Source organism: Balaenoptera musculus, chromosome 10 (genome assembly GCF_009873245.2).
Source record: "Balaenoptera musculus isolate JJ_BM4_2016_0621 chromosome 10, mBalMus1.pri.v3, whole genome shotgun sequence".
Lineage (NCBI taxonomy): Eukaryota > Metazoa > Chordata > Mammalia > Artiodactyla > Balaenopteridae > Balaenoptera > Balaenoptera musculus.
The window spans coordinates 4083883-4104606 of record NC_045794.1 but is presented as its reverse complement, the minus strand read 5'-3'; positions in this window follow the sequence as shown (position 1 = coordinate 4104606).

Below are 20724 nucleotides of genomic sequence, written 5' to 3'. Positions count from 1 at the left end.
TGTCCAGATGACTTTACTCCCTCACTGAGAGGACTTCATGGGCAAGAATTGTCATGACAGTGCTTTACAAATGTGCAGGATCAGCGGGAGGGAGGTTTCATGCAGCAGCAGCACAGGGGAACTCTTTGCAGGTGGGGGAAGCACTGAAGGGCCCACCACCTGCTGTACCACAGAGGGGCCTCAGGTTGGGGGCAGGTGCACCTCCCCCTGCATTACTCTGAAATCAGTGTGGGTGCCCAGGAAGCACTTCTTGGCTAGAGAACAACCGAAAACTGCTTCGGGCTTAAAACCTCCAGCACTGATTAATGATGTTGGGGCCTTTGGTCTAATGTCCTTTCCTGAGATACATCTCTTTTTCTCACACGAGTGGCTGTGAGGCCCCCGTGAATCAGCGAGTGGACAAAGCTGAGCTGGGCACACAGTTTTTCTTGGTGGTCCTCCCAGTTTCTATCTCTAAAGGCAAAGAAGGTGCCTTCATCCCTCTCGAGACCCTAAAAGCCCAGCCGAGTTTGGGGGTCTTTGCGGTGCTGCTGGGAATGGAGGGAATCGCCTCCAGGTGTGGTGGGTTCCCCAGCCCGGAGGTGGTCGACAGCCACGGGGCACATTTCCCAGCCCTGACACCGTGCGAAGGAGGCCCTTCTCCTGTGCTATCTTCACAATTGCCACAGCCCTCTGAAGAGGGAATGATTATCATCACCCCCATTTTACAGATAAGGAGACTGAGGCTCCAGGAGGGTAAGTTGCCCTGGTTTCACAGCTGCATGTCTGCCTTCTGAGAGCTCGGAGATCAGGCTGTTAGGGATAGGCATGGCCCGCCAGGGGACCACACGGCCCACTGAGTGGGGCCCAACGGGGCAGCTGTGAATTCCTCCCCAGAGGGAAGGCCTTTAGCTGAACCTCAGAAAATCTACGCTGGGGTCAGCCTTGACCACCCTCACACTCCACCTACAACAGGGTGCACCCTCCACCAGGGCTCCCCTTCCTCCACCTCGAGCCAGAGGGGCTGGGAGGGAAAACTGAGAGGCGGGTGCAGCATGACCTGGGAACGATGCTTTTATCCTTTCATAACCATGATACTGAATGCTGTTGTGTGTGTGTGTGTGTGTGTGAGAGAGAGAGAGAGAGAGAGAGAGAGAGAGGAGGTTTATAGGGAGGAAGAGAGTGTTGTTTTTGTATGACTCTGTCTCTTTTTCTTTCTTTCCTTTATTCCTTCCTCCCCTCCCTCCCTCTCTCTCCTTCCTTCCTTCCTTCCTTTTTCTTTCTTCCTTCCTTCCTTCCTTCCTTCCTTTCTTTCTTTCTTTCTTTCCTTCTTTCTTTCTTTCCTTCTCCCTTCCCTTCCCTCTTCTTCCTTCCTTCCTTTCTTTCTTTCTTTTTTCTCCCTTCTGTCTCTCCCTCCCTCCTTCTTTCTTTCTCTCTCTCTCTTTCTCTCTTTTGCTAACCACAGACCAGCTACACATTCTTTGGCAGTTTCCCAAAGATGAACTTTAGATTTTGTGGAGAGAGAGAGAAAAAAAAAAAGAAAGAAAAGAGCAGGGGGAGGGAAGAAGTGGGGCAGAAAGCAATGGTGCACGTGCACACACACGCACACAGCGCCTGGCAATCAGGAAGTGAGACTGGATCTTCTTCATGAATGGGCTTAGCTCAGTCTGGCTGCACTTCCGCTCTCCCATTCACCAGCATTCAGATTTCACCTCTGACCATCCAAGGCAGCTGGCTGCTGGCCCAGGAACGAGGAGCAGTTTCAGATCATCCCCCGACCACAGGCAACTGTGTGCTCACAAGAATCTTCTTTTGTGAGCTGGCAAAGGCAGAGGATCCGTGTATTTGTAGGACACCAGGTTTGGGGCGGGGGACGCTGACCCCTGGGTCCCCTGCAACGACAGCTACCCCCAGGGTTGTTGCTTATATCCTGGGAAGCTCAGAAAGGACAGCAGGAAGTGTCTGCAGAGGACACGCTCCCGCCAGGGGCTGCACTCTGCGAGGTGCTCGCCTGCTTTAAGTGATGCTGGGAGATGAGCCTCACCGTTTGGCGAGGACACTTAGACTTCTCCCTCTGGGGGCCATGGGGCAGTGGGCCGTGGCTCGTGGCCTGAGAGGGTGGCACCCTTTCATTCTGGATGGGAGATGCTTGAGGAGCAGGGTGCCACTGAAGCTGCTGTCCCTTGAAAATTGGTCTGGAGTTTCCAGAGGGTTCGCCCCGGTTGTGGGACGTCCAGCTGCAAGATCTTGATCAGGTCATTGAATTTTGCAGTGGTTGGGAAATCCGGGGTGTTAACACCTTCTGCAGAGCTGCTGTGACACCTCGGCGAGCTGAGGCCGGAGGTTGGCTCCCCAGCGCCTGCCCCGGCCGAGGGTCCTCAGTCACCGTTCACAGAGTACGGACAGCCCTGCAGCCCTGAACCTCCAGGAACGGGGGCTGAGACAGGCTTTTGATTCATGGCCTGGAAGGAGAGGGAAGCAGGGGTGGCCTGGCCTGGACACCAAAAAAGAAGAGGAAGGAGAAAGGTGAGGGTGTAGAGACCCCCCCCCCCCCGCCCCAGGCTGTGCTGCCCTTTCTCTGTGCTCCTTCCCCTCTCCTGCAGCCCTTCTAGTGGAAGGTCAAGGAGACAACAGAGAAAGGGACATCATTCTCCTGTCCCCACCCCGGTGCCCCTGGTCCCCACACTCGGATGGGTCAGAGGGGCTCCCCAAACAGCCACGTCCTCAGATATTTCGGCCCAGAGGCAGGGGCGTGGATGAGATGACCTTCAGAGTGCCCCCCCTCTTCTGGGGCCACGAGCCTTTCCCGAAAACGAAATCCAGGGCAAAGTGCTGGGGAGCCGCATTCCACTCCCTGCAGCTGCCGCGCTGCCGGGCCCAGCTCTGGGCACTGGGAATGGACTCGGAAATACCAGTGGGCTTTGTTGGGGCTGATGACTCACAGCAAAGGAATGACATCCATTCCATCAGGCTTTCTAGGAACTTGCCTGCAGCTGGAGCGTCAGTGTCCCCAGGTCCTCCCTCGAGCATAGAGAGGACGCTAGCGGAGGCCTGGTGCTCTTCCCGGCGGAGCGTGGACCGATGCCAGCGGACCCCAGGAGGGGCCGGTGTGATTCTCCTTTGATCAAGTTAGGCTCTGAGGCTCCTCCCCTGTGATAAGTGAAGGCATCTTTCTTGACCCATTCTCCTGTGTCCTCTGCCTCCTCTGCCTGCCCCTCCCCCCTGCCCCTCCCCCCCAGCCCCCCCCCCAATACACACATGCAGAGCAAAAGAAAGCCGGATCTGAGGAATGTGCACTAGGACAGCAGTGACGTGAGGAAATGCCCGCTGATCTTGGGGGCTCTGATCATGAAAGCCGCTCTATCTCCCCTAATCCTCGCACTGCCTTCCAGCAGCCCTATCGCTGTGCACTTTTTACAGATGCTGATGAGGAACCTCAGAGAGATCAAGAAATTCTTCCGAGATTACACAGTTAGCAAATGGCAGAGCTGGGAATTAAGCCCATCTCCGCTCAGTTGCGAAGCCTGTGGGTTTAGCTCCTCTCTCTTGGGTGCACCCTATCAGCTCCACTTTTACGAGGAAGAGAGATGAAGCACCCCCGGAGGGGAAGGCCACATTTTACTTTTTCTCCATTTATCTCTACAAGATACCCGCAACTCCTCTGAAAAAGCAGCGGCCAGAATTGGCTGGGATGCTGGAGGATGTGCAGGATATGCTGCCTTGGGCGGTGGTGGGGGTGGTGGGGGGGTGGTCTGGAGGCCACAGGGGCTGAAGGGACGCTAGAGCAAGTCTGGCCCTTGTCCCTCCTGTAGGGGCGCCCCTTCCACGGCCGCTGGTCCACTCCTCCTGCTGCTGTTCACGGCTTTGTCTCTCTCTCCTTCCCCATCTTCCCCCAGGTCCACCTGCTGGGGCTTCCCCGCCTCCTGGTCCATTCCTGCCTTCTCTCTGCAACTCCTAACCATCTGTCTGGGGCCCGGCTGCCCAGTGACCACTTTTCTCTCCACTCTCCTTTCCCGAGCCACGATGGTTTCCATGGCTCCCTCTCTCTCTGTCTCTAAGCTCCTGGACCACCTCACCTTCCATGTCCCCTCAGTATCTCACATTCAGAAGTCCTGCTGGAGGCTCTAATTGGTTAGTGACTGTCCTGTCTGGAGCCAGTGTACCCAGCCTGACTTTCAGGCAGCTGGCCTTCTAGAGGGGACCCCAGGACCCCACCTCCTGTCCAAGTTGTCGGGGCCAGGGTGGCAGGGTAATGTGGTCCAAAGCATATGGGTTCAGTTGTGTTACCCCCAATTTAAAGATGGGGACCTGACACAGCGAGGTCAAGCAACCTGTCTGAAGTCAAGTATTTAGAAGACAGCAGAATCTAGGATCCAGATTAGGACACCAGTCTTCCGTGTCCAATAGCCTGAGAATTTTCTACTCTATGTTGCTTCCTCCCAAGAAAAATGAATTGTGTTTGGTTTTTGTGTTTTAGAGTAATTAATTACATTTTAAATCATAGAAAAACTATCAGTTCTATAAGGTCTTCCCCTCAGCCAACCTGAAACTTCCGTCATTCTGAATAAATGAAAACATATTATCCTAAGGGTGTTAATGTTAAATAAAAACCTTAGCACTAAGTCTGACATAGAATTGCTCGAATGATGATAATATTATTAATAGCATTATTCGTTAATTACATACCAATTACTGCTGTTTGCTAAAAATAAAACCAATAGAACTGTTAGTAATAATACTGCAAAAACCCATTCAGAACAAAACGGACACAAGAGGAGTGGCCGTGGATTAAGAGGCTTGACTCAGCTACCATGAGCTGGCTCTGTGGCGGGGCAAAATGATGTCCCTCTGGGACCCCTCAAATGAGGGGCTTGGACTTCCCTGGCGGTGCAGTGGTTAAGACTCCATGCTTCCACTGCAGGGGGCGTGGGTTCGATCCCCGGTTGGGGAAGTTCTGCATGCCATAGGGTGCGGCCAAAAACAAATGAGGGGCTTGGTCTAAATAATCTCTGTGGCTCCTTCTAGCTCCAACATTCTACAAAGCTAAGTATTTGGCTCTGCAGTCCCACAAGAGGCTGAAGAAAGTATGTAAACTGAGGGTACATTGAAGCTAAGCCATGAGACCTCCTCCACCCCGCAGCTGGGTGGTCTCACGGGACTTGAAGGCAGGGACGGTACAGAGAAGAGGTCCTTACTACAACCTGAAGACTTCTTGTCTGAGCCATGCTAACTGGTTGCCCTTCAGGGATTAAAAAGCTTCCTCCACACTCCACTGGACACACACGGGTCATCCCAGTGGCCACGTCCCCTCCCTCGGTTCTCATCTGCTAGCCTCTACAGGCAGCAGAATTTCCATCCGCTCAAGCAGCTGCCGATAGCTGCAGGGTCCGTGGTGGTCTCTGTTAACCCGCCAGCTGCTTCCACAGCAGGCGGGAGGAGCTTCCTCTGGCTTGACTGCAGCTGCTCAGAGCCTCCCCGGAACAATGGTTGACTTCCACGACAAGAATGTGTCAAAACCGATTTTTTTTAACACAGAAAATGATTTCAGATTGACTTGCAAACTAGTCCAAATATGTTCTCTGGAGTATACAACATGGTGATAAAGTGCCCCCAATAATGCCTCACACATAGCAAGCACTCAGTAAATTGTAGCTCATCATTATGAATATCAGAGCTCCCAGGATAACGAGATTGAAATGATGATGATATCCAAACTCTACTCATCCTCCCCAGACCAGCCCAAATGCCTTTTCCTCCAGGAATTTTTCCTGCACTCCCTAGCCTATATTCATATTCATTCATTTCATTCATTCATTCATTCAGCAAATACTTTTCAAGTGCTTGGGGTTCTAGGTGTTGAGGATATCATGGAGAATAAGAGTCAAGGTCCCTGATCGAGTTTGTATTCTGGTGGGCAGAGACAGATAATAGTTTACACATTAAAAAAAAACAACATTCATTCATTCAATTAAATACTTACTCAGCACCTACTCTGTACCAGACACATTTTTAGGTGTCTGGCGATACAGTGTTGAGACAAACACAATCCCCCAACTTAAAGAGCTTTCCTTTTAGTGGAGAGACAAAGAACAAATGGATCAAAAAGTTTAGACATGGTAAATGTTTGAAGAAAATGAAACAGGGGTGTGTGCCTGGGGTGAAGGGGGAAGGGAGGTGTGTTGCTCTAACCAAGGAGGTCAGGTTTCAATCATTTCTCGAGAATACAAATCACAACCCTAACTCCTACAGCACTCACTGCCCAGCTCATTCATTTCCTACACTGTATCATTAAAGACTTCTGTTTAAACACCTCTGGAACACTGGCTTAAATATAGTAGTCACCTGCTGTATTTGAGGAGCTTCTTAGCTGAGTTTAGCAGAGAATAGGGAAAGCTGCTCTTTAACTTGATTGAAGCTACTTTTGAAGTGTTTCAGTTACAAAGGTCTTAAGAAGCTGGGGGCTTGTGGGAGCAAAGGCAGGTGAGGGGAGAGTGGTGGAAAAGAACTTTCGGGGGGCCCGGGAGGATGAGATTCTATAAAGAAGTACTAGAACACGCAGGCTTGACTTCCAGTGAGAATGACATCACAGGTTGCTGCAAGCAAAGCCTGGCTCTTCCCCAGCCCAGCCAGGATGTCATTACACATCCTGACACCACCACTACCTCCCCTCTGAATCAAGATTTGAACTTTCAGAGCACTTTTCTTTCCAGCTTGGGGTTTACAGCATCCTTGCGAGATAAAAGTGACAAATACTATTATCTCTGTAGAGAGTGAGGAGGTGGAGAGAAAAAGGTCAAAAGTCTTATCCAAGGCCACTCAGTTAGTTGTAAGTTGGGTGAGAAACCAGGAACGGACGCACCCTCCTAATTCAGAGTCCTCTGTTCTGCCCACCACATGGCCCGTCAGTACCATAATTCGCTAGATCCGCGTGAAATATGCATTCATTCTGAGCTCTTCTGTGCGTTTAGAATAATGATCTGACTTGGGACTTTTTCTTGAAGAATGAACTCTCCGTCTTCTCTTTGACTTCCCAGATGCTGCCTGGCTTTCCTTGTGGGTGGTGGGGAAGGAACCCACAGCTATGGGCAGTGTGGGAGGCGGACGCTTGGGGCTGAGCTCAGGACAGCTGTCCCTGATTAGGGAAGGGTGCACTCGAGTCCCCAGCACACCCTGCTCCACACCGTTCCTGAATTGCTGAATGCAGTTTGGAAAACCTCAGCCGGACTGTTGACCAGATAGGACAGCACTGGTGGGTCAGGCTGGCGGAGACCGACACCAGGTCTCACACTTAGCGGCGACCTTCTCCTCCCAGGTTTCCCTCCATCTCAAGAAGATGCACACTGGCCCGTGTGAGGGATAGTGCCTTGTGAACCCCTTGGAAAGAGGGCAATTTCCTGTTCCTACACTGACCTCTCTTCATCCCCTGCCTCCCAATGCCCATGCAGCCGTCAGCGTGGCCTTTGAAAACAGAACTCATCATTTCTCTCTCCTGCTTGAAAGACTTCAAGAACCCCCTTCTTGCTCCAAGGATAAAGCCTCACGTGCCTCATAACTGCTTGCAGGATGTGGTACCTCCTGCTTACTCGCCAGCATTATTTCAGATCAGCTGCCTCTCCCTCTCTCCTCCGACTCCAGCCACAATGGCCTTCCTGAGCCTTGAAAGTGCCAAGGTCTTTCTGCCTCAGGGCTTTTGTATAGGACCTTCCCTCTGCCTGGAACCCGCCCTTCCTTTCCCCTACTTCTTTGCTTGAGCACCTCTTACTCACTTTCAGATCTCAGCTTAAATGCCACTTCCCTTGATTCCTCAGACTAGATTATACTCCAGTTATATTTTCTCATGGCACTTTCCCACTTCTCTAAGATAGTACCTATCGCAATTGAGCTTTAAAAAAAAACCCCAATTGTTTACTAATTCACCTCTTCCTCCGCCTCCCCCTCCTCCTTTTGGTATCAGGAGCTCCCTAGTTCCTAGGACACTGCCTGGCACTCCATTATTTGTTGAATGATTGAAGGAACCCACACGCCCTAAGGGCTGGGAGAACATTTAGGATCATCATATCTAATGAGTCTCCTTTACAGCATTCCTGCCGGACGTCCCCTACCTGTGCTTTGGAGTCTCCGTGGAGGGGAACGTGCTGACTCCCAGGGCGGCCGGTCAGCATAAGGAGACAGCCCCACCAGGGACTAAATTCTCAGGTCCCTGAGTACGTTATTTAGCTCCTCTGGTTCCTCTCCTGTAAATGTGATAAGAATAATACCCACTCCACTGGAACGCCCTAATTATTCAATGTGATCAGGCACGCGAAACTCAGTGACTGACACCGTGCAATGGTTCAATAAATGTGAGTTAATAATATTATTATTTCCATCATCATCGTCACGGAAGAGGAAATTTTCCTTACATTGCATTATAACTGACTTCTCTATAAATCTGCTTCTACCTTTGGGTCTGCATAGAATGTCTCTGGCATGTTCCACATGACAGCGATTGGAGTCTTTGAAGACAGAGTCATGTTGACCGTGTCTTCTCCAGTTTACCCTGGGACAGATACTGGACAGGTTTCGAGCTTCTCACCATCTTGGCCCCTCTCTGAATAATTCCTCTTTGCCTACGTCCCCTGACGTCTTGGGCCGTCCTAGGGATGAAGAAGGTGCTGGTCCTAACAGATCCAGGGCTACGGGCATCAGATAGAGAGAGTGACAAGGAATTATCAATATTTAGGCTTTGGACCCAGTTAAGGTATAAGGAGATTTACGGGTTCTCTAGCAAACCTTGGGGGTTTCAGTTCTCCATCTTGACATGGGAGCTGAAGGATACAACGTGAGGAGTTCAGGTCTGACCATAGGCAAACTTGACCTGTTCTAATCCACCATTTCTTTTCTTCCTACCTCTTCTTTTTTTAAAGGCTATAACTCAGGCACCCAGCACTTACACGCCACTCCAGCTCACACACAGACTGTCCCACGTAAACAACCATGAAGGTTGCACAGATCTTCTCTTTAGAACTTACCAGTCTTTCGTTATCCTTTTCCAAGGTCCTTTCTCTCCTGAGTTAATATACCAGATTAGTTCCTGCTAAAGTGTTAATGACTAACCTTGGTCCCCTGCCTGCCTGCCATCTGCCCCCCCCTCCCCAAAGGGCTGGATAAATTTGAACTTTAGACATGGATGGCGAGGTCTGTGAGGGAGTTCGTTTTGAGCAGGTGGAGATCTCACCTAGGGCTCTCCCATTCGCCCGGCGCAGGTGGTGTCCTCTTCTACCTGTGCATGAAGCCAGCCAACCCTACAAGTTGCACAATCCGGTGGAAAAGAGGGCTGTTCCAGTTAGGAGTCAGTTAATATGAAGACCGCCATCTACTGGTAGATGGTATCTATCGGCCCCATTGGTGTGCTTAGTAAGTTACTGCTACTGCCCCGACTTTCCTGATTGGATTGCCTGAGCGAGGACGACCGATCATCTCCCCCATTTCTTTTCTCTAATCTTACTTTTTCAAAAATTCCTTTTTAAACGGTGATTCCTTAATGTACACAATGTTTCACAGAGCCTTTGAGCTGAAAGGGATCTTTGGAGTGCATAACCACTGTAAGCCATTAACACTTTAGTATAAATTAACCCATTGGACCACCACCATTCTAGAAATTGAGCTGGAATTCTAAGGAGATGACAAATTGGTTGTCTTCCTTCTTTCCTTCCTCCCTTCCTCCATCTTTTCTTTTTTTCTTTTTTTTTTTTCTCTCTCCATTCCTCTGTCCCTCTCTCTTTTCTGTCTCTCTCCCTCCCTGTGTCCCTCATTCCCTTCTCCCTCCCTCTGTCCCTCTCTCCCTTCCCCCCCTCTCACTTTCTCTATCCTCTCCCTCTTCTATCATTGAATATAAAACTTTAGCTCAAAAGCAAAATCTTATCTGTGGATAGGAAAGGATGGCAAAACATTTTCATTTACCAAGAGGTAGCTGTGGACATTTTTAAAAAGGTGTTGTTCCACTGGCCTTACTTACTCCATCAAAGCTCATTTGTACCCATTTCTGAGTCTCTGAAACAAATGCAACTCCTCCTGAAATCTCCCGTCTTCTCCCATATTTCCAGTTCCTTCACCCTCTCTAACAGTCTCCAACCTCCCTTCCGATTAGAAGTGTAAATATATTTGCCATCTTCTTAACCACGTTTCATGTGTGGTGTGTTCGTTTTATGTGTGTCCATCTGGCCTCTTCTCATGGGCTATTACTTCTGAAGACATTTGGCTTCTCTTTGTTTTGAGGCTTTTTTTGGGACAGAGAGTAAATCTACTCTGGGTGATTTGATTTACAATGATGACTGCCTTCAATGATTAGGCTAAATTGTGGATGTTATTCATAAAATGATGTGTTAAATCTGCAGCTTTTAAAAGCTTGATGACAATAAAAAAATAAAGTTTATGATAATATAAAATAATTTTACAAAAACGTTCTGGCAAATATGTATTGAATTAACAATATTTCAATTTATCTAACTCTAGGTGTATCAAATTAGAAGGTACCTTTAAGAAAAAGAATAACACAGATAATTAATAATCATTTGATGAGTCTTAGTCAAGCATTTTAAATGACTTCTCAGAAACAGAGAAGGTTAATAACCGCAAATACTGAAAAATAGATATTTGTAAGTCAGATGTTTTCTGATTCTTTGCTTTCAGTGATATCAGAAGAGGACCTAATGGAGTTGTCAGCTGATAGATTATTAAAAATAATTCTTGATGATAGAGCAGTATGTTATTTTTGGCATAGAACTTGGAAAGGGTTCAGAGAGTTAAATCATATCGCTATAATAAAACTCCTTCCAAATGATTTATGTGAACAAAGTTTCCCAGCATTACTTCTATAAAAACGAGAAGCAGGAATGGAATGGATACTGCTCTCTGTCTAATTCTAATAACAAGTAATATCACTCAGGGATACATAAAGTAATTAAAAATAAAAGTCTTAATCTTTTTATTAAGGGATAATTTTCTAATAAAAAATTCTTAACTGAACTTCTTAATTTGAGAAAATAGATTCACATGCAGTTGTAAGAAATTTTACACAGATATCCTGTGTACGGGTTACCCAATGGTAACATCTTGCATACAATATTGTAACCAGAACATTGATACAGTCAAGAGATAGAATATCTCCATCACCATGAGGGTTCTTCATGTTGCACTTTTATACCACACCTTCTTCCATTCTGTCTGGCCCCTCCTTAACCACTATTCTGTTCTTCATTCCTATGATTTTGTCATTTCAAGAATGTTATATAATAGAATCGTACACTATGTAACCCTTTGGGATTAGCTTTTTTCACTCAGTAATATTCTCTGGAGATTCATTCAGGTGTTATATGTATCAATAGTTCGTTCGTTTTTGTTGCTGAGTGATATTCCATGGTATCAGTGGACCATAGTTATTTAACCATCCACACCAACCTTTTCCAGAATGTTATATACTTATAATGGTTCAGTGTGTGGCCTCTTCTGATTGGTTTCTTAAAACTAGAAACATGCTTTTAAGGTTCTTCCACTTCTTTTCATGGCTTGATAACTCGTTTTTTTTTAGTGCTAAATAATATTTCATTGTATAGATATGCCGCTATTTGTTTATCCATTTACCCTTTGAAGGACATTTATTATTTGGCAATTATGAATAACGCTGATATAGACATTTGTGCACAGGGTTTTGTGTGGACATAAGTTTTCAACTCATTTGGGTAATACCAAGAAGCACAGTTGTGGATTGTATGATAAGATTACATTTAGCTTTGTAAGAAGCTGCTGGACTGTCTTACAAAGTGGCTGCACCATTTTGCATTCCTACCAGTAATGAATGAGAGTTCCTGTTGCTCTCTCCTCAACAGCATTTCGTGTTATCAGTGTTTTGGGTTCTAACCATTCTAACAGGTATGTAGTACCTGTTTGATTAATTTACAGCTCCCTTATGATCTATGATGTGGAGAATCTTTTTTATGCTTATTTGTAATTTGTGTATCTTCTTTGGTGAGGTTTTTGTCAAATCTTTTGCCCACTTTTTAATTGAATCGTTTGCCTTCTGGTTGTCTTATTGCTGAGTTTTAAGAGTTCTTTGTATATTTTAGATAACAGATTTTTTTTAAAAATCAGATGTGTGTTTGGCAAAGATTTTTTTTCCAGCCTCTGACTTGTCTTTTTCTTCCCAGCCTCTGACTTGTCTTTTCATTCTCTTAACAGTGTCTTTCACAGAATAGAAGTTTTTAGTTTTAATGAAGTCCAACTTACCAAATATTTCTTTCATGGATCGTGTTTTGGTGTTGTATTTAACTGTCATGGCCAATCTGATGTTACATAGATTTTCTCCATGTTATCCTCTAGAAGTTTTATAGTTTTGCATAAGGTCTGTGTCTAGATTAATTTTTTTTCTTTTTGCATGTGAACGTCCAATCATTCTTAGCACTATTTGTTGAAAATACTATCCTTTTGCCATTGAATTGCCATTGGTCGTTTCTCAAAGATCAGTTGACTATATTAGCATGGGTCTAGTTCTGAATTCTCTATTCTGTTCCATTCATCTATTTGTCTATACTTTCATCAATACTGTACTTTCTTGATTACTGTAGCTTTATAGTAAGTCCTGGAGTCGAGTAGTGTCTATCTTCTGATTTCATTCTTTTTCAATATTGTGTTGGCTATTCTGGGTCTTTTGACCCATATAAACTTTAGAATTCGTTTGCTGGGATTTACACTGGGATTGTGTTGAATCTATAGCTCATTTTGGGAAGAACTTTGACATCTGAACAATATCGAGTCTTCCTATCAGTGAACATGGAATATTTTTCCACTTATTTGGATATTCTTTGATTTCTTCCATCAGAGTTCCGTAGTTTTCCTCATATAGTTTTCTCACACATTTGATAAGATTTATACTTAAGTATTTCATTTTTGAGGGGTGCTAATGTAAACGGTGGTGGGTTTTTAATTTTTAAATTCCAAACATTATTGGTATATAGGAAAGCAATTAAATTTTTTGTATTTTTTGTATTCTGCAACCTTGCTATAATTGTTTATTAGTTCCTGAAGCTTTTTTCGTTGTTGCTGTTAATTCTTTGGGGTTTTCTACATGGACAATTGTGTCATCTGCAAACGAAGAAAATTTTAATTCTTTCTTATCAATTTACTTCCTTTCTTGTCTTTTTGCATTAGCTAAGACTTCCAGGATAATGTTGAATTGGAGTGGTGAAGAGGATATCTTTGCCTCATTGATTCAATTATATTTTATTTTAACCAGTCTGATGAAGGTGTAATGATATCTCGTGATTTTATTTGCATTTCCCTAATGGCTAATGATATTGAATCTTTTTTCATGCACTTATTTGCTATCCTTATATTCTCTTTGGTGAAATGTCTTTTGCCCATTTTTTAGTTGGATTTTTTGCTTTTCCACTGTTAAGTTAAAAAGTTTTACTTTTCTAAAAGAGTTTTTAAAAAAATACATTCTGGACACTGGTATTAGCCTGCAGATATTTTCCTGCTATCTGTAGCTTGAATTTTTATCTTCCTGATGGGATCTTTTGCAGAGCAAAAGTTTTAAATTTTGATAAAGTCTAATTTATCAGTTTTTTCTTATACAGATTGTACTCTTTGTGTCAGATCTAAAAACTCGTTTGCTTAGCCTAGATCCCGATGATTTTCTCTTATTTTTTTCTACCAGATTTATAGTTTTATAATTCACGTGTAAGCCTGTGATCCATTTTGAATTAATTTTTGTATAAAGTGTAAGACTTAAGTTGAGAAGTTTTTATTGTTATTTTTTAAAATTTATTTTTATGTCCATGGCTATCCAATTGCTCCAGCACCATGTGTTGATAAAGCTATCTTTCCTCCATTGTGTTGCTTTTGCATATTTGTCAAAAAGAAGTTGGATACCTTTGTGTGTGTCTGTTTCTGTGTTCTGTATTCTGTTCCATTCATCTTTCTGTCTGTTCTTTCACCAAGAGCACACGGTCCTGATTACTGATTTATTGAAGCTATAAGTAAGTCTTGAAATCAGGTAGACGGATATGTATCTATTTTTCTTTTTCAAAATTATTCTGGCATTTCTAGTTCCTTTGCCTTTCCATTAAAATTTTAGAATCATCTTGTGAATATTTACCAAAATCTTGCTGGGATTTTGATAAGAAGTGTGTTGTACATGTATATCAATTTGGGAAGAATTGACATATTAACTGTGTTAAGTCTTATGATACATAAACACAGCATGTCTCTCCATTTAGATCTTACATGTTTCATTAGAGTTATACATAAATATTTCAGTTTTTCAAACAATTGTTAACATGATATTACATTTTTAATTTTGGTGTCCATTTGTTTGTTGCCAGAATATGGGAATACAACTGATTGATTTTTGTATGTTTATCTAATATTCTATGAACTTGCCAAACTCACTTATTAGTTCTAAGAGTCTTTTGTAGATTCCTTGGGATTTTCTTAACAGACAATCATATCATCTGCAAATAATTTTATTTCTTTGTTCTGATCTATATGCTTTTTATTTCCTTTTCTTGCTTTATTGCCCTGGCAAGAACTTCCAGCACTATACTGAATAAAGTGGTAAAAGCAGACATTGTTGCCTTGCTCCCAGTTTTAGGGAGAAAACATTTAGTTTTTAACCTTTAAGGATAATGTCAGTTATAAATTTTTTGTAGATGCTCTTCATCAAGTTGAGGAAGTTCCTCTCTATTCTGTATTTTTTTCCTGAGAGTTTTTATCATGAATGGATGCTGAATTTTGTCAAATGCGTTTTCTGCCTTGGTTGATATAATCATATAATTTTTCTTCTTTAACTTGTTAATATGGCTGATTATATGGATGGATTTTTTTAAAGTTTAATAAAATGAAGTTTATTAATATGTTTATTATAAAAATATCAGCAAAGCTATCCACGTTGTAAATCTTTCCAACCTTCCTGAATAAGGAAGTAAAGTATACCAGAGAAGGAATCTTTTTCTTCTAAAATAATAAATAGCCATCAATCAAGCCCTCAAGTCTCAAATCTTGACTACGTTCTGTTGCCTTTGATTGATGGATTTTAAAATATTGAACTATCCTTGCATCTGTGGAATAAACCCCACTTGGTTATGGTGTATAACTCTTTTTATAATTGTTGAATTCTATTTGCCAATATTTTATTAAGAATTATTATCTATAGTTATGATATTTATTGGTCTGTAGTTTTTTTTTTTTCTTTTTTTATACTGGTTTTGGTATCATGATAATACCAGCTTCATAAAATGAATGGAAATGTCTTTTCTCCTCTTGTGTTTCCTGGAAGACATTGTATAGAATTGGTGTTAATTCTTCTTTAAATGCTTGGAAAATTCTCCAGTGAAACCATCTGGGCCTGGAGATTTTTTTTTTTTTTTTTTTTTGAGTTTTAAAGTTACAAATTCAATTTTCTTAATGGTTATAGGATTATTTAGATTATCTATTTCATATTGGGTGAGTTGTAATTATTTGTAAGTTTGTGTCTTTTGAGGCATTGGTCCATTTCATCCAAATTGTCAAGTTTATGAGAGCAGAGTTGTTCGTAGAATTCCTTTATTATCATGTTGATGTCTTCATCTAGCACTCTGTAGTGATAGCCCCAGTTTCATTCCTGATATTGGTCATTTGTGGTCTCTCTCTCTCTTTTCTGTAAGTCTTGTTGGAGATTTGTCAATTTTGTTGATCTTTCCAAAGAACCAGCTTTTTATTTCACAGATTTTCTCTATTGCTTTTCTGTTTTTAAATTTCACTGATTTTTACTCTTATCTTTATTATTTCTTTCCCTCTGCTCACCCTTTGGTTTATTTGCTCTTCATTTTCTAGGCTCTTAAGATGGGAGATCGGGTTATTGATATGAGACTTTCTCTCTTTTCTAATATAAGCATTTAGTGCTACATGTTTTCCTCTCTGCCTAGCTGTGTCCCATAACTTTCACTATGATGTATTTTCGTTTTCTTTCAGTTCAATGTATTTTTGGACTTCCCTTGAGACTTCCTTGCTTCCCATGGATTATGTACAAGTGTTTTGGTATTTTCCTGTTATCTTTCTGTTATTGATTTCTAGTTTGATTCCACAGTGGATGGAGAACACACTCTGTATTATCTCAATTATTTTAAATGTGTTGAGGTTTGTTTTACCACCCAGGATATGGTCTATATTGGTATATTCTACATTTAAAATTTTCTTATCAAAATGCATAATATTTTATACTTTTATCAACTGCATACTACTAATAATTGTTATTATAACCTAATACAGAATAATAATTTTGACAATTAGAACATAACAGTTATAGGAACTTTGAAAACTATGTTTCTACACATTTTTTTTTCTGCACATATTTTTGTTGAATTACAACAAGTGAAGCGAAGTAGAAATACAATTTCAAAAAGAAAAGAGAACAATATGACTCACAAACATAAAGAATTTGCTTATAAATTTTTAAATATATGATGTGTATCAAATAATTATTGCAAACGTGTAGAAGTGTCATTTAGGGATTTTGTTTTAAAATGCCAATTTCTATAATACTCTGGAAATTACATCCATTTTAACTACATGTTTAAATTTTGATGTAAACTTGTGGATGTTAACTTACAAATGAAAGAGAATACGTAATTAAAAAAAATTTTTTTGTGTGTGTAGGGGGTGGTGAGTAAGCTAGGAACGTCTGAAGACCACTGTTCTGAGATGAGTGAGGGGGATGGATTAAGAAAAGTATCTGAGGAAGATGATGTGCCATGTTGGGTGTTTATTCATTCATTGAACTAGCTGCATTATTCAGTACCATGTGTTGTTATGTGCTACTTCCTCTGCTAAGTGCTAGGAGAGAGACAGGTGACTGATTCAAGGTCCCAGCCCTCAAGTAAAGCATCAGTTACCAAGACACAAGCAGCAACACCACCATTCATCAGGGTATCTGGGTCTATGCTTATCCTCCAGCCTTAATTGCTGTAATGAGACAGTGGATGAGGAGGGTATGCAAGAGCCTCATTTTTTTAAACCTGGACCATGGAACTATATAGCCCCACCCTGCTCTCATCCTTCTGTAGTTACTCTCATCCATAGCACATCATCCTCTGTACTAATCAGTTCACACAGAGAGAGGAACAACAGGACACACACTACAATGACTGAAGCAAATCACAGGCATACGACTTAGTCATGGAAATTCTGCTTGAGCTGGTTGACCATAAATGAAGTCTGCCTTCTCAGTTCAGACCTCCTCCACCTCTGGCCAGCCAGACTTCCCCCATCCACCCAGCCACGGCTCCTTGAGGAAGGAAGACAGTGCAGTAGAGTGGGGAGAGCTTGGAGAGAACTTGATGGAAACTAGATTCTTGTCCCAGCGGTGACCCTGTGTCACCTTGAATAAGGGAGCCCAGCGTCCTCATCTGCAAAAGACAGAGGCCGGACTAGATGATTTACAAGGGTCCGTCGACTGAAAAAAAATGCACAAGCTAAACTTTGAGAATTATATTTTATTCGACAGACACACTGAGGAATTAAGGGAGACAGCCTCTCAGCTCTGAAGGACTGTTCTGAAGAGGTCAGGGAGGAGCCAGGATATACAGGAGTTTTTGTTAAAACAAAACAAAACAAAAAACCATGTAGTAGGAACATCAAAAGATTACTGTTAAAGAAAACTCAGACACCTCAAGTTAAGGAATTTAGCGCTTTTCTACACAGGGGAAGATGCAAGAGTCTGGGCTCACTGAAATCATTCCTTTGATGTGCACCTTAGCTATGTGGGGCCCGTATCCTGCTTTTCTCCAGCCTGAACCCCCTCAGGGTGCACAGTGGGGCCTGCAGCGGCTGCTGGCTTGGTGGCCCCAGCATCCTTTGTTTACTGATATGGTGGGCTATTCCACAGGCCCTTTAGTCTGAGGACTCCATGATTCTAAGTCTCTTCAGGTCAGGTTTCACAAATAATCCCCAAGTCCCAAGCACTCTTCTCCCGATTTGCTGTCGTCCCTCACTCTGCCTGAGGTTCCTTGCATAGTCTTTTCAATTCCTTAGTTCAGGTTCTGCCGTCTTACTGTCTCCTGCTTACCTTCCCCAAGAGGATCCGTGTTTCTCTCCAGCTGCTTCCTCCACAGCCTCCCTCAGCATCCAGGGTCCGTCTCTGCCTCTCTCTTGACCTGGTTCATCCTTCCCGTCTGGAGTGCCAGCGTCAGCCGGGCACCTTCTAATTCCTGAATCATTAGCTCGTGAGCGTGGACCACTCCCACACAATAGCACTCCAGGGAGAAGTTGCCTACATCTATCAATGGGCAAGAACTCGTCCTCCATACCTAAGAGTGATTCTTCTCTCCTCTGCAAAGGAGGCTTTCAGATTCCCCCAAAGCTGCGGCCCTCTTGAGGCCAAAAAAAGTTTGGTTTTCCCATGTAACTAGGCTTCGTCTTCAAACGTGGCATGCAAGAGAAGCCAGAAGGTAGTCCAGACAATCTAAGACAACGTGAAATTTAAATATTTTATCTCTTGGATAAACAACGGGATCCTTCTGTATAGCACGGGAACTGTATTCAATATCCTGTGATAAACCATAATGGAAAAGAATATGAAAAAGAATCTATATGTATATAACTGAGTCACTTTGCTGTACAGCAGAAATGAACACTACATTGTAAACAACTATACTTCAATAAAATTTAAAAAAAATTTATCTCGGGGGGAAGGGATAGTTAGGGAGTTTGGGACTGACATGTACACACGGCTATATTTTAAATGGATGACAAACAAGGACCTACTGTATAGCACAGGGAACTCTGCTCAATATTATGTAACAACCTAAATGGGAAAAGAATTTGAAAAAGAGTAGATACATGTATATGCATAACTGAATCACTTTGCTGTACACCTGAAACTATCACAACATTGTTAATCAGCTACAGTCCAATATAAACTAAAAAGTTAAAAATATATTCTATCATCTCTTGTCTCTATAAGCCATCAAAATATCTGGGAACCGTTTAAACACATGAAAGATTCTCAGCACTCACATTGGGACAACCAGGTATCACGTGTCTGCTGAGGTGATGTAGCAGGAAGTACACGGCATCACCCACGTGTGCTCCTGCTAAAACATGCACCTTGTCAAGCTTTTGGATCTCGTTTTTACAGGAAGTACAGGAGACAAAAGAACAAGTTAAATACACCTCAATGAAGCAATCCCGTAAACCCAGGGAGTGAACATTCATGACAGTGGGCACCGTTTCTTTAACAAACGATGATGCTGGAAAGAAAAAAGAGGATACAATTCTAAATGGAGAGACTTAGGGGCCATAAAACAAAACACAGTAGGTGGATCTTGCTTGGACCCTTCTTGAAACAAGCCAAATGTAAAAAGGCATCTTCTGAGACACGAGGAGAAATTAGAGTTGAACTGAGTACTTGGCGATATCAAGAAATTTTGATCTGCTTTAGGTGTTTGGTTTTGTGATTCTGTCAGAAATCCCTTTTTCCCTCTCTGTCCCCCCTGTTTAGAGCTACATATGGAAGTATTTAGGCTCAAAACAACAAAATGTCAGGAATTTTCTTTAACGTACTAGAGAAAAAAGAGGAAAAGAAGAAAGGGGGAGATGTAAGTGTGGCAAAATATTGGTCACTGTTGAACCCGGGAAATGGGAGTTGATTTCTTACTCTGACTTTTCTGTACAACTAAACACTGTTAGTGTAAAGCAAACAAACAAAAAGTTCTGAGAAATGCCAGTGTTTTGGTGTCAAAATGATACGTGACGCTCTGAGAAGCCTGTAATTACACCTCTGAGTTGAGTGTCATAGCGGTGAGTACAGGACCAGATGGCAACCCCTGCTCCGCCACTTGCGAACCGGGTGATCTCCGACGCCTCGCTCAACGAGGTCTCAGAAACTCACTGCTTACATGGCTGCTGTGAGAGGAAATGAAATCATGCACATTAAGGGCTCAGCAAAATAGATATTTTGGAAAGCGTTGAAATAGAAGCTATTATCATCTTTAAGCCCAGAAGCATCGGAGAAAGCCTCTGTCTGGCCACGTGTCCTAGCTGGGGTTCAAGGAATAGAAATTCGGAGAAGAGAGAATCGGGGAAAAAAAAATATGGCCCACACTCTCAGAGCTGATGAGACTCTGAAGTCCCCCAGGGAAAGAGACCGTGGCCTCATTAACCCCCAGCGCCCAGGCCAGGCGGGAGGGGCAGAGCTTTTGGCCCAAAGTCTGCGGAGGAGGAGGAGGAGGAGACCCTTGTGTCAAGCAGGGAAGTGAACCAATTTAGAGCCCTGGGAGGGGGCCGGCGCCCAGGAAGGGGATTCAGGTTCACCTCCCAGTTGCTTCTGCACCCACTAAGAGCGTGAGTCGCTAGGAAGGACCTAAATCTAGAGCGTGTTGTTGCTGAAACGTTTCCTTCTGACAGCGCACTGAGCATTTTCTCTCATGGAGCTCAGATTCCCCATCCTGGAAAGTGAAATCGTTTACAGGCTCCCAAGGGAAGCCGGAGCCCCGGATTCATTTTCCCCCAGAGAAAGCATGTTTGCTGGAAACCAGAGAAGGTAACTGGAGAAGCCTAGGGAAGAAAAGGACCTGCAGGGGTCATGGAGTCCAGCCTCCAGGCAGGAGAGAAACTAACTGGTTCCAGACGGTGACTGTCCCCAGCTGCTGAAGACCGCCAGGAGAGACCCCCGGAGCCTGACTCAGCGGCCCATTCCAGGGGAGGCCCGAGCACGTGGCCTGCGCGTCACCG